The following is a 12,552-nucleotide window of genomic DNA, read 5'->3' on the forward strand; positions in this document are numbered from 1 at the left end:
CTGGAGAGACCCAGCACTGTGAGACCAGGACCCAGCCTAGGGCTGTCCAGGTCCAGTGGGCCTGGTATAAGGAACAATTTCCAGTTTCACAGAAAACCTTAATCAGATGCAAGCTGAGTACCCGTTAGAAACTGAGCTATCATTTGTGAGCATATCTGAGTGGCCTCTCTCCAACTTTTATCTTAATCTCATTTAGAAAAGAAAAAATAAATTGGGTCAATTCAGAATTGTACCTTCTTTCCTCTTTTAATTCATTGTTAAGAAGAAGAAAAGAAGGTATGCATTGGAGTTTTTGTTTGTTTGCCATGGAAAAACCCTCTTATTGACTTGATTAAACAAAAATAACACAAGCTACACAGGAAAAATTTTAGCTACATAGACACCACCTTTGTTTTAAGGCTGTAGTAGTTGGCATAGCATCTACTTGCTACTTTCTCCAGCCTTCTCTGTGGACCGCAGTGATACGTTCAGAAGCCTGTTAGTTAACACAGGAGTTTCTGAACACTTTTCTATTAGTTTTTCACCTGCTCATTGTCTGTCATGCCTGAGGCCTGCAATGGTAACCTTTAAAATTTAAAGGCGAAAGCTGCTGGGCACAGTGTCTCACACCTGCAATCCTAGCGCCTTGGGAGCCCACGGCAGGAGGATAGCTCACGTTCAGGAGTTCAAGACCAGCCTGGGCAATGTAGTGAGACTCCATCTCTACAAAAATAAAAAATAAAAAATTAGCCATGCACCATGGTGTGCACCTGTAGCCCCAGCTACTTGAGAGGCCGAAGTGGGAAGATTGCTTGATCCAGGACATTTGAGCCTGGGAAGTGGAGGTTACAGTGATCTGAAATTGTGCCACTGCACTCCAGCTCCAGCCTGGACAACAGAGAAAGACCTTGTCTCAAATTTAGAAAAAAAAAAAAAGGAGGGTGGGGTAGGTGGGAGGAAGCTAAAAGAGAAAAAAAAATGGAGCATTTTTAAAGCTCTTTTTTTTACAATTGAGGTTTTTCTGGTCTCATCCAAAACCTACAGCATCAGAAAGTGCATGTGTGGATGGCAGAGGTGTGGAGGGGGCTTAGCTGTGGGAAAGATGGCAGTGGGGTGGGTTGTAGAATTGGAATCAATATTGCAATCCACCACAGAGGTATAAACAAAACTGAACAAATCAATGCATTTTAATAAATGTTTATTTGTTATATTTATGAACATGTATATATGCCAGACCCTGTGCTGGGTGTGGGTTGTACAAAGCTAATGCTGGAGCTTGTAGTTTAAAAGGTGGCTCAGATGAGTAATGAATAACTGACAGCATTAGAATTATTTACGCAGGGAGAGTCAGCTGTCTGGGAGACTGACAGGCCCTCCTGAGGAGACTCCCTTACCCTGGCGAAGCAAATGGGGGAGAGGGACAGATGAAAGTGAGTCCGAGCTCACCTTCCTCCGTGGGAATGGTTGTTGAAGAAATTTGCACTCCTTTTAGATTAACATTCTAGTCTTGCCTCTAAGACTTTTCCAAGGTGAAAAAAAAATTGTATTCAGTTAAAACATGGGCCCTTGATATGAACTCTGCTGCCTGTCAAAGAGATCACATAATTAATTTTTAAAATTAAAGTTATTTGGATTTCAGCACCGACAATTTAGTGATGAGACTAGTGCTCTCGCATACACACACACACATACTCTCTCTCTCTCTCTCTCTCTCTCTCTTTTCTGTATTTCCCACCTGGAGTTGAGATGCAGATGTGAGGTGGTGAAGAGGGCCTGAAGACATTTCTGTGGTGGGCCCTGAGGGAAGAGGGGGAAGAAAACAAAGTCCCTGACCTGTGTAGCTCCCAGCCCTGATGGAGGCCATAGTAGAAAGTAGTAGACTGGGATAAAGTCTAGAGTCAACTGACTCCATCCTCTCTTCACCACTCAGAGTTGCCCTTGGAGAAGATTTCCTAAAAGAGGTGAGAAAAACAGGAAGGGTGGTGGGAAGGAGCGAGAGGGCCAGGGAGAAAGAGGGGCAGAGGAAACACTCATTTATTGTGTGCTCTGTGAAGCACTTTACACATAGGATTTCTCTTGGTCCTTACTATTAATACATCTCCATGAATTACAAATGCTTGTCCTCATTTTCACCGGGGTGAAAATGGAGGCTCAGAAGGATGGATGATTCATACAGTCATATCACTGGAGAGAAGAACTGGGATTCTTCCCCAAACCAGCCTCATTCCAAAGCACATATTCTTTAGAGTACCCCACTCTTCAGAGTAAAAACCCTTTCCTGGCTGATTTTGCATTATCTGATGAAACTGAGATGTGACTGGACGGCAGGTGAACCTTGCCTGGTGAAGAGCCACTCCACTGTCCAATGGGGAAGGTGCCCTCTTTCACGTCAACAAAGGCACAGTTTCTCTCTCAGAATTTTAATGGTTATTTTACAACTTGTAATTTTTCCTCCTTTCTGTAGGTATCTAGTGTTTCTTGATTGTTAAGGAAGGGAGGAAGTTTTCGTTTTTTAAGAGAGAGAATTTTTCTGGCTAATGTATGCCCATGAGCCACAGCTTTGGCATCACCTGGGAGCTTGTCATAAAGAAAGAATCAACAGTCACAGTCTTCCAGAATCAGAACTTCAACAAGATGTGCAGATGTTTCATATGTATATTCAAGTTGGTAATGCATGGGATAGAGGACATGATTTAGATTCAGACCCGGCTTCAAATTCCCATTCTAGTGTTTACAAATAAGACCTTGGGCAGTTTACTGAATTCCTGTGGATTTCACTTTCCTCACTCATAAACTAGGAAAGATGATGCCCATTGCACAGGCTTGTTGGAAGAGTAAGGCAGCAATGTTAACTTCAGTGCTGCTACTCAGTATGTCAGTACGCCATCCATGAAGGGTAATTCTTCCCTTCCAAAAAAAAGGAATTCCCTCTTCAAGAATGTGCACACTACAGAATCTGTTCTCTGAAATACAATGTTTCTGAAATACTAATCATATCCATTTGACCAGTGCTTTGCAATGTGGTAGCCACGTGTGATGCATGACTTGCTTGCTATATGACTGACCACTGGAATTAAATTAAAATTAATTAAAATTAAATAAAACTAACACTTCAGTTTATCTGTTGCACTAGCCGCATTTCACTCCTCAGAAGCTGCATATGGTTAGTGACTAGTGTGTTGGACAGCATTGATATTGGACATTTTCATCATCATGGAAAGTTCTACTTGACAGCATTACATTAGATACCTCCCATTTCTCCTGGGCATTTGCTAACCCACAGCTTAACTGCTCACGCAGTAGGAGCTCAATAGGTGCACCTTGGCTTGAACTCTGCCGCCTCCCTTATTGGAAAAGAGAAATGATTTGAGAATCCCAAGATCTGTTTTCCAATTACTGCTCCATCTGCTGAGGAGATGCGTGACCTTGGCTAAGTCACTTTTCCTCTCTGAGTCTCAGTTTTCTTATCTGCAAATTTACAGGGGAAAAGGTAATAAGAATACCTCAGATTAGTCTAGAAGCTTTTTCACTTTTTATCTCTTTTGGTAGTTTCACCAGTCTTCCGTCCTATAGGGTGACCAACACATCCTAGTTTGACTGGTCCTGAAAACTGAAAGTCTCACGTCACAGGAACCCCATCATTCCCAGGCAAACCAGGACAGTTGGTCGCCCTACGTACAGGTCCCCTCCAGTTATAAAATCCATGGTCCTGTGCAAGCCTGTGAGTACTGTGCCAGAAACCCCAAAACTGCTGCAAATACCAGAGGAGTCTGAGCTCAGGCTCTGAAATCAGACAAACCTGAGTAAGATGCTGATGCTCCCACTTTATTTCGATGTAAACTTAGGCAAATTCCTTAGTTTCTCTGAGACTTAGTTTCCCCTTCTGCAAAATGAGAGTGCTAATGATAGTTCTTCCTCCTGGGTGTTGTGAAGATTAATTTAACAAAGCTTTGCAGAATGCTGAGCACTCCGAACAATGTGAGTAATTAATTCAGCAGACTCTGGAAAGGGGGCCGATCTGCCTTTCGGGAGATGTGATTAGGACATTCGTGTGTAACCCAAAGTATCTGCTAAAAGAGATATGACTTGCTTATGAGCCATTAAGTTCCTCTTATCAAAAACTCCCACAACCTCTGCCCCAGACTCAATTCGAATACATAACAGTTCAAACTGGTTAAATAGAGTACATTTCAACTCCCCCTGCCCCTGCTGGGATAATGACTCTGATGCAGCAAGTTTACTGAAACACAAACTAATCATTCCTGTTGCCAAAGTAGGCTTTTGGCAGAGGTCTGTTAAGAAAGAGAGAAAGAGAGAGTGAGAAAAATGTCCTGGATTGCTGAGGCAGCACTGTATTTAGACAATTAAATTTGGAAAAGCAAGACAGTTCCTGTAACTACCTCCCACATCCCCTACTCCAAGAACAAAAGGTTTTGTTGAAAGTATTCATATGGATATTAATACTGAAACTTTAATGAGCCCCTCAGTAAACTCATCAGCTAAGTAATTACACCCAGCCACGGTGCTACCAGTGGGAAGGGTACAAAATCTCGCCTCCAAAAATTAGTCACTTGTAAGTTAACCCCACAGTCACGTCAAGCAACCCACACTTGATGGCTGATTCACAAAGATTCCTTGACATCTCTGTAGTTAAAGGGGCCAGATCACCATGGGAAGTCTGCAGAAAGGGAAAAGTTCATATTTACAAAAGACCTTTATGTTGCAGAAGAGTTTTGAGGAAACCAGGGTTATAAGTTAGTCACTGGGTTAATGAGGGCAGAAAGACTAGTACTGCCAAGAACTTGCTGGGTGTGAAGCAGGGCGCTGAGCATTTCGCCTGCCTGATCTAGTTTAATAGTCACCTAAATCCTGGGGACAGGGATATTTCTACCATGCCCAGGGGAGGAAACTGAGACTCAGGGGATGTGGAAGGCTTTGTCTAAAGTCTCATTGCTAAAGGGGCAGGGCCAGAGCTTTGAACTCAGGCTGTAGGTGAGATTTGAGCCTCACCTATGAAATTGAGATAGAAGAAAAAGATGGGAGTTTTCTTTTTTACTTACTGGAGTTGTTTCAGGGGTTAAATATTCACCTTGGGTTTGGCCTTGACCCTTGGAATGTAAATCCATAGAGGAAAGACTCTCTTTGCTTTCCTAACCCACCCCATCTCTAATTGTCTCTCTCTCAGGCTCAGAGTCTACACAAAAGACCAGGGCTCAGACCTCTCATCTACTACCCAGACTGCTATATCTTTGTCCAATCTTTTATCTTTCCTTTTTTCTAGCTGGTTATATAGAGAAATAGGAAAGACTAAGAATGAAAAAAAGGGAGCATATAAGAGTGAATGAGAAATAATGAAAGAGAATAAAGAACAAAAAAATTGAATAAGGAACATTGAAGAAGAACAAATGAGAGTGATAGGTTAGGCTGCTTTTGTCATCCAAACTGCATTTGAATCATTGCTCTTATGTACACTCGCTAGCTGTAAAATTTTGAGTAAATCTCTCTGTCACTCAGTTTCCTTTTCTGTAAAATGACAGTGATACTACTAATTTCACAGGATCATTGTGATAATCAAATAATATTGTCCATGCATTTTCCATTCCCCATTAGGCACTCCATAAACCAACTAACCTGCCTCCCTCTTGCTAACTTCCTTCTGGTTTAGTCCTTGAAACAACTCATGGAGCAAGTGGTATTTATATTCTCATTTTACAAATGAGGAATGGGGAGCCTAGGGAGAGGAAATAATAAGGATCACCCAGCAAGTGAATGTCCTAGCCAGAATTCAAATGCAGATCTGTCTTTCTCCACTACTTAGGAAAGAAAGAGCAAGGTTGGGGGTGGGGGTCATCTGAATGGCCCGGGCTTTTACAGTTTCTCCTTTAGCTGCTCCACTGGAGGGCTGTTGAGAAAATTATCCAAATCATGTTAATGAGCAATTGAGTGCCGAGTTTCTCTGAGGGAAGATAACGAACAAAAGCTCTGGTTAGGGCTGGCAGCCAGGATCTGCGATAGTTATCTCAGCTGATACCACCAAGGAGCTCTCAACTCAAATAATTAACTCAATTGCCTCCTCTCAGGGGTGAAGTGGGGCTAATAAAACGTAACCACCTAGCCTGTGGGAAAATGACTGTGTGCCCGTAGATGAAGTGCTTTCAAGACCATCTGGTGCCTAGTGGTATCATCGCAGAAGCCATGGTGAGTACCAACTGGGCCCAGGGAGAGCCTTGACTCCTTGGAAGGAGCCTGCCAGTCTTACTATTGGCTCAACAGAAGTGGATCTGAATCCAGGATGTATCACTCTGGAGCTTAGGATGTTGGATGTAGCTCTCAACCTCTTTGAGACTTGGTTCTTCCTCTATAAAATTGAGTTAATAGAATTTACATCCTGGCAAAAGTGTTGGATGGGTATAAAAGAAAGATCTTGATATAGGACCTGACACACAGTAGTTACTCAGCATACTTGAGATTTGTCCTCCTACAACAGATGTCTCTGGGGAAGGAGAAGAAGAAAGAAATGCAGTCCCCACAAGCAAATAAACTGATTTGCATCTTCTTGTTAGGGAAATGGCAGTTTCCCAACGCTAAGATTTGAGTAGGCAAATCACTTTTACTGATGGTGTGAGTTTTAATGGCTTCAGCCAGTTGGTCTTTTCCTCCCACTGCTCCATTACTACAGAAATGTATTTCCTTTATTCCTTCTGACCCATAGTCCCGGTTGATTGAGAGCTTACTTGAGGCACCGTGCTAAATGCTTTCCTGAGATCTCCCATTTCACAATAATAATAAATGAGTGATCGCATGTGTCCTCCAACAACTCTGGAATAGGAGCAATTGTTATCCCTATTTTACAGATGAGGAAACCAAGGCACAGAGAGGTCAAGTCACAGACCCGGGGTCATTTAGTAATAAGAGGGAGAGTTAAGACTCAAACACAAGTCTGTCTGAGTCCACTACTCTTAGCATGGTTGGAGTCAGGAACTCTTCCCTAGATCACTTTGCAAACACCAGCTGACCAGGTTGGACAGCTCATCTGTTCAGTTCAGTCACTCCTTCCTAGAGTCTGATGTCTGCCACCCTCATCTCACGAAAGCCGGTTCAGAGCTTAATCTTCATTCAGAAGTCACTGGCTACCTTTCCCAAAGCATCAGTAGGATTGCCTGACAAAGAAGACTATACTAAAGTTGCCAAATTGAGTCGTGGCCCCTCTCCCCTTGCCCAGTCCATCTCTGCTCCCTCATTCTGTAGACCCAGGCTTCCTCTTCCCCTCAGTGCTGCATGGCACACAGTAGGTACTTGTTTGTGGCCTGAGCTCTCATCACATTTAGTCTTAAATAGTCTTATATAGTCACATATAGTCTTGCTATATTACTGACCACTGGAAAAATCACATTCTCTGAGTCTCATTTGCCTTATCTATAAAACCAGCAGGGGGAGAGATGAGGATAATTCCCAGAGAGAAGTAATATAGCTAGAGATTAAGAGCATAGGCTTTAGAGCAGACTGCCAGAGTCCAAGTCTTGCTTCTACTAGCTCTGTAACCTTGGCCACTTCACGTAACCTCTGTATGACTCAGTTTGCTATAAAAGGCGGATGATATCAATAGTACCTAGTTTGCAGGTGTGTTGTGAGGAGTAGTGAATACATGTAAACTACTTAAAACAACCTTCTAAAGGGCTGTATTCAAGATTTAATAATAATAATAATAAACAATAACTATTACTTGTATCCTGTTACAGAATATAAATTTATAAATACAAATGAGATTTCACCAGTCTCATTAGCCTCCCATGGAAGCCTTTGAGAGGTTACCCTGCCTCTTTACTTTTGAGATAACAGAGATTCAGAAAGGCCAAATAATTATTCCAAGATCAAAGAGATGCAGACCAGGATTTCTCTCCCCTGCAGAGGCAGATGTATGGTAGAGCCTGACATACATCTTAGTGATTTTCTCTTTCTCTCTACGCCCCTTCCTCCTCCATCTCTGTGAATACCTGAGAATGTCTATGTAATCTAAGCCTTAGTTTCTTTAACTATGGGGGTGATACAGCCTATCTATCATCTGGGAATATCTAAACATTTGCTGCTCAAAATAAGAGCCACAGAACAGCAATATCAGACCCCCTGGAGCTTGTTAGAGATGTGGACCCTCAGGCCTGCTGAGCCCAAATTTGCATTTTTAACATGATCCCCCAGGTGATCTGCATACATGTCAAAGTTTGATAAACACTAAACTAAAAGATGTAAAAGTGTTTTGTAAACTGTGAAACCAGGTACACCATGTTAACAGTAATTTGATATAAATGAATAGCAGCATACCTATACATGCTCAGTATTTCCATTCACGTAGTCATTACTGGCCACTTGTTCCTGAGGAAGGGGAGGACAAGAGTGACCAAAGAGAGGCATTCCCTTGGTTAAGTGAATTGGTTCTTGGGGAACACGCTTATGTGGGACATACACTAAAAAATTACTGTTGCTTATCTGAAATTCAAATTTAACTGAGTGACCTGTTTCTTTTCTTTTCTCTTTTCTTTTCTTTTCTTTTCCTTTCCTTTCCTTTCTTTTCCTTTCCTTTCCTTTCCTTTCCTTTCCTTTCTTTTCTTTTCTTTTCTTTTCTTTTCTTTTCTTTTCTTTCTTTCTTTCTTTCTTTACTTCTTTCTTTTTCTTTTCTTTCTTTTCTTACTCCTTCCTTCCTTCCTTCTTTCTTTTGAGACGGAGTCTCACTCTGTCACCCAGGATGGAGAGCAGTGGCACTATCTCGGCTCACTGCAACCTCTGCCTCCCAGGCTCAAGCGACTCTCCTGCCTCAGCCTTTGTAGTAGCTGGAGTTACAGGTGGGCACCACCATGCCCGGCTAATTTTTGTATTTTTAATAGAGACAGGGGTTGCACCATGTTGGTCAGGCTGGTCTCGAACTCCTGACCTCGTGATTCACCCGTCTTGACCTCCCAAAGTGCTGAGATTACAGGCGTGAGCTACCGAACCCATCCATGACCGAGTCTTATCTGGGAATTATTCCTAAATGGATCCAGTTGTCTTTTAAGTGCAAAGTCCTTGAAGTTTGGGGTATTCATTTAGCTAATCGCAGAGCTCAGCGTTAGGCTTTCTTTTGATCCTAAGGTTACTGAACAATGGTAGGGAAGGGAATCCTGAATCCTATTAGCAAGTGTCCCACTTTGTGGAGTACCCATCATTTCCAGTCACTTTACTTAGATAATTACTGCTTCAATCTCGAGCCTTGCTACTCCAAGTGTGTGATCAGCAGTGTTCCTTGTTAGAAAGGCAGAAAGAATCTTAGGCTCCCCTCTAGACCTACAAAGTCACCTGCAGTACAGGTGATTAACATGTACCTTAAAGTTTGAAATCCAATGGGCTAGGCAATTTGGGGTAAGGAATAGTCAAGTATTCCTTGAAAAAAAGAATCACTAGTAGACTTGATTTTTTTTTTTTTTCTAGACTGGTTTAGGTGTACAGCAAAATTGAGCAGAAAGTACAAAGTTCCTATATACTCTTCTCTACCTTCACCTAGTTTTCCCTATTATAAACATCTTGCATTAATGTACTACATTTGTTACAATGGATGAGCCAATATTACATTATTACTAACTCAAGTCAGTAGTTTACAGTGAGGCTCACTCTTTGTGATGTACACCCTATGGCTTTGTGGGGTTTTTTTTTTTTTGCAGTGTAAATTTCACAATTTATTAAAATTTAAGGTACGTTATAAAACTTAACCTTTGCAATAACCCCGTGAAAGTAGATAATTAAGGGTATTTCTAATTAAATTTTACAAATGAGAAAATTGAGGCTCAGGGGGGTTATTTAACTTGTCCAAAGTCACAAGGCTACCAACTGGCAAAGGCAAAATTTAAGGCTAGATCTCTTAATAGAAATTAATATATTTTCTCATTCAACCACAATGACTTAAAGAATCTGTTCTCTGTTTTCAAAAAAATTATTTCAACTTTTATTTTAGATGCAGGGGGTACTTGAGCAGGTTTAGTTAATGAGTATATTCATTGCATAATGCTGAGGTTTGGAATACATATGATCCCTTCACCCAGGTGTGAGCATAGGACTCAAAAGTCATTCAGTCCTTGCCTCCCCTCTTTAGTAGTTCCCAGTGTCCATTGTTGCCGCCTTCTTCTTCTTCTTCTTTTTTTTTTTTTTTTTAAGACGGAGTCTCACTCTGTTGCCCAGACTCGAGTGCAGTGGCGCTATCTCGGCTCACTGCAAGCTCTGCCTCCCCGGTTCACGCCATTCTCCTGCCTCAGCCTCCCGAGTAGCTGGGACAACAGGCGCCCGCCACCACGCCCGGCTAATTTTTTGTGTTTTTGGTAGAGACGAGGTTTCGCTGTGTTAGCCAGGATGGTCTCGATCTCCTGACCTCGTGATCTGCCCACCTTGGCCTCCCAAAGTGCTGGGATTACAGGCGTGAGCCACCGCACCCGGCCTCATTTGTTGCCTTCTTTATGTCTATGAGGACCCAACACTTAGCTCCCACTTATAAGTGAGAACATGTGATATTTGGTTTTCTGTTCCAGTGTTAATTCACTTAGGATAATGACCTCCAACTGCATCCACATTGTTGCAAAGGACATGATTTCATTCTTTTTTTGGTGACTGTGTAGTAGTCCACATTTTCTTCATCCAATTCACCATTGTACCACATTTTCCAATGTACCACATTTTCTTTATCCAGTTCACCATTGGTGGGCACCTAGGTTGATTCTGTATCTTTGCTATTGTGAATAGTGCTGTGATAAACATACATGTGTCTTTTTGGTAAAATGATTTACTGTCTTTTGGATATATTCTATGGGTTTTGACAAATGCATGATGTTGTGTATTGGCCATTACAGTATCATATAGATTAGTGTGTTACTGCCCTAAAGATTCCATGGGCTCCACCTGCTTGTCTCTCCTTTCTTTTCCTTGAACAAACTATCAGTCTTTTCACTGTCGAATACCGTCTTGATTTGTTGAAAGAAAGAAAGAAAGAAAGAAAGAAAGAAAGAAAGAAAGAAAGAAAGAAAGAAAGAAAGACTCCATCCATAAGGACAAACAGTATGTTTCTGATTAAAAAAACTGATACTTGCCCAAGGTCATCAAACTAGTAAGTGTAGTCGCTGAGTTTTCAACTCATGTCTGCCTAACTCCAAAATCTGGGGGGTTTTTTTCTTTTTTTTCCCCCCTCTCTAATATGACCATGCCCTCTCTTACTAGGAGAGGAGACATTTGTACTTTCGTGCTATAGGAAGGTGTAGAGTTCTCCACAATTTTTCCCTCTAAGGATAGCATTAGGGCAGGGAGAAGGAATCTGTCTGGTGTTTGAACTACTGAGGCTCCCAAGGGTTCCCAGTGGGCACTTCAGTGGGACCTGTAGGTAAATTTCTAAAATCTCCCACCAGCTGTTTATTTATTATTATTTTTTAAATCACCTCACTCAAACCAGTTTTCATTTACAAGTGGGATCATAGAAATGCTAATGATCCAGATTGGGCTTGCTAATTACTTCTTAATCAACTGTGAATGGGCCTTTGCTACCAGCACTCGGTGGCTGAGAAGAGGGCTCCAGCTGGACAGATAAAGGGAAGCAGGTTGCTGAAGTGCCACTGACCTTGAGAATAGGAAGCCGTGGAGTGTGGTGGTGTCTTCTTTGCATGTTTTCTGTTCTGCTCTTTTGTCCTGATGCTTTGGCCCAATCATGAGGTATCCCAAGGGAAGCCAAGGTATTCAGAGGGTGTAAGAAGCCAGACAAAGCCGTAGTGAACAGTTAGCAAGCAGAGGTTAGTCAACAAATGGTGACTGGATCTACATAAAATGTTGGATATTGTGTTGAGTGCTTTCTTCCTGACCCTGTGAAGATTCTGGTTTTGGAGAGAGGACATGAAGGCAAGTGAACGTGTAGGGAGGAAACTTCGAGGAACATTTATGAGAGAGGAAGTCATGAGTCAGAGGCACCTGCAGGGGGGCAGGAGAGAACAGGAAGAAAACACTTACAGGGCATGTTCTAAAATAATTGTTGAATAAATTATCTAAAATCAAACACTTTCTATGAAAGATACTTTAATAATAATAGGTGCCACAAATTGTGTACCTAATATGTGCCTGGCCTGTGCCAGTCCATCACAATGACCATTTGAAGTCGAGGTTTACTGCACCTATTCTATAGATGCAGAAATTAAGACTTAAAAAGGTTAAGGGTCAGACCCACAGTCATAGTTCTAGTAAGTAGCTCTTCTGATTGCAAAGCATATACTTATTCCATGGCTGGGTCTGCCCTTTTATTTGGTTAGACGTTTAGATGATAGAATAAAGTTAGATATTTCAAAGCTCAAAAGTTAGAGAAGGGAAAATCCTATATTGCATCAGTAAAGGTCCAGCCGAGAGAGAAACCATACCAATTATTTTAACATGGATAATTTAATATAGAGAATTGCTGCCTGGGAACTGAGCAACCAACATGGCAAAAAGAGAATGCTAAGGTATCATGGAGCCAACAACTACAGGAAGCAGCTGCCTCTGGGACTGGGACAACAAAAGAAAGAGGTTGGCATTATTAAAATT

This window comes from Macaca nemestrina, chromosome 1 (assembly GCF_043159975.1).
Source record: "Macaca nemestrina isolate mMacNem1 chromosome 1, mMacNem.hap1, whole genome shotgun sequence".
Lineage (NCBI taxonomy): Eukaryota > Metazoa > Chordata > Mammalia > Primates > Cercopithecidae > Macaca > Macaca nemestrina.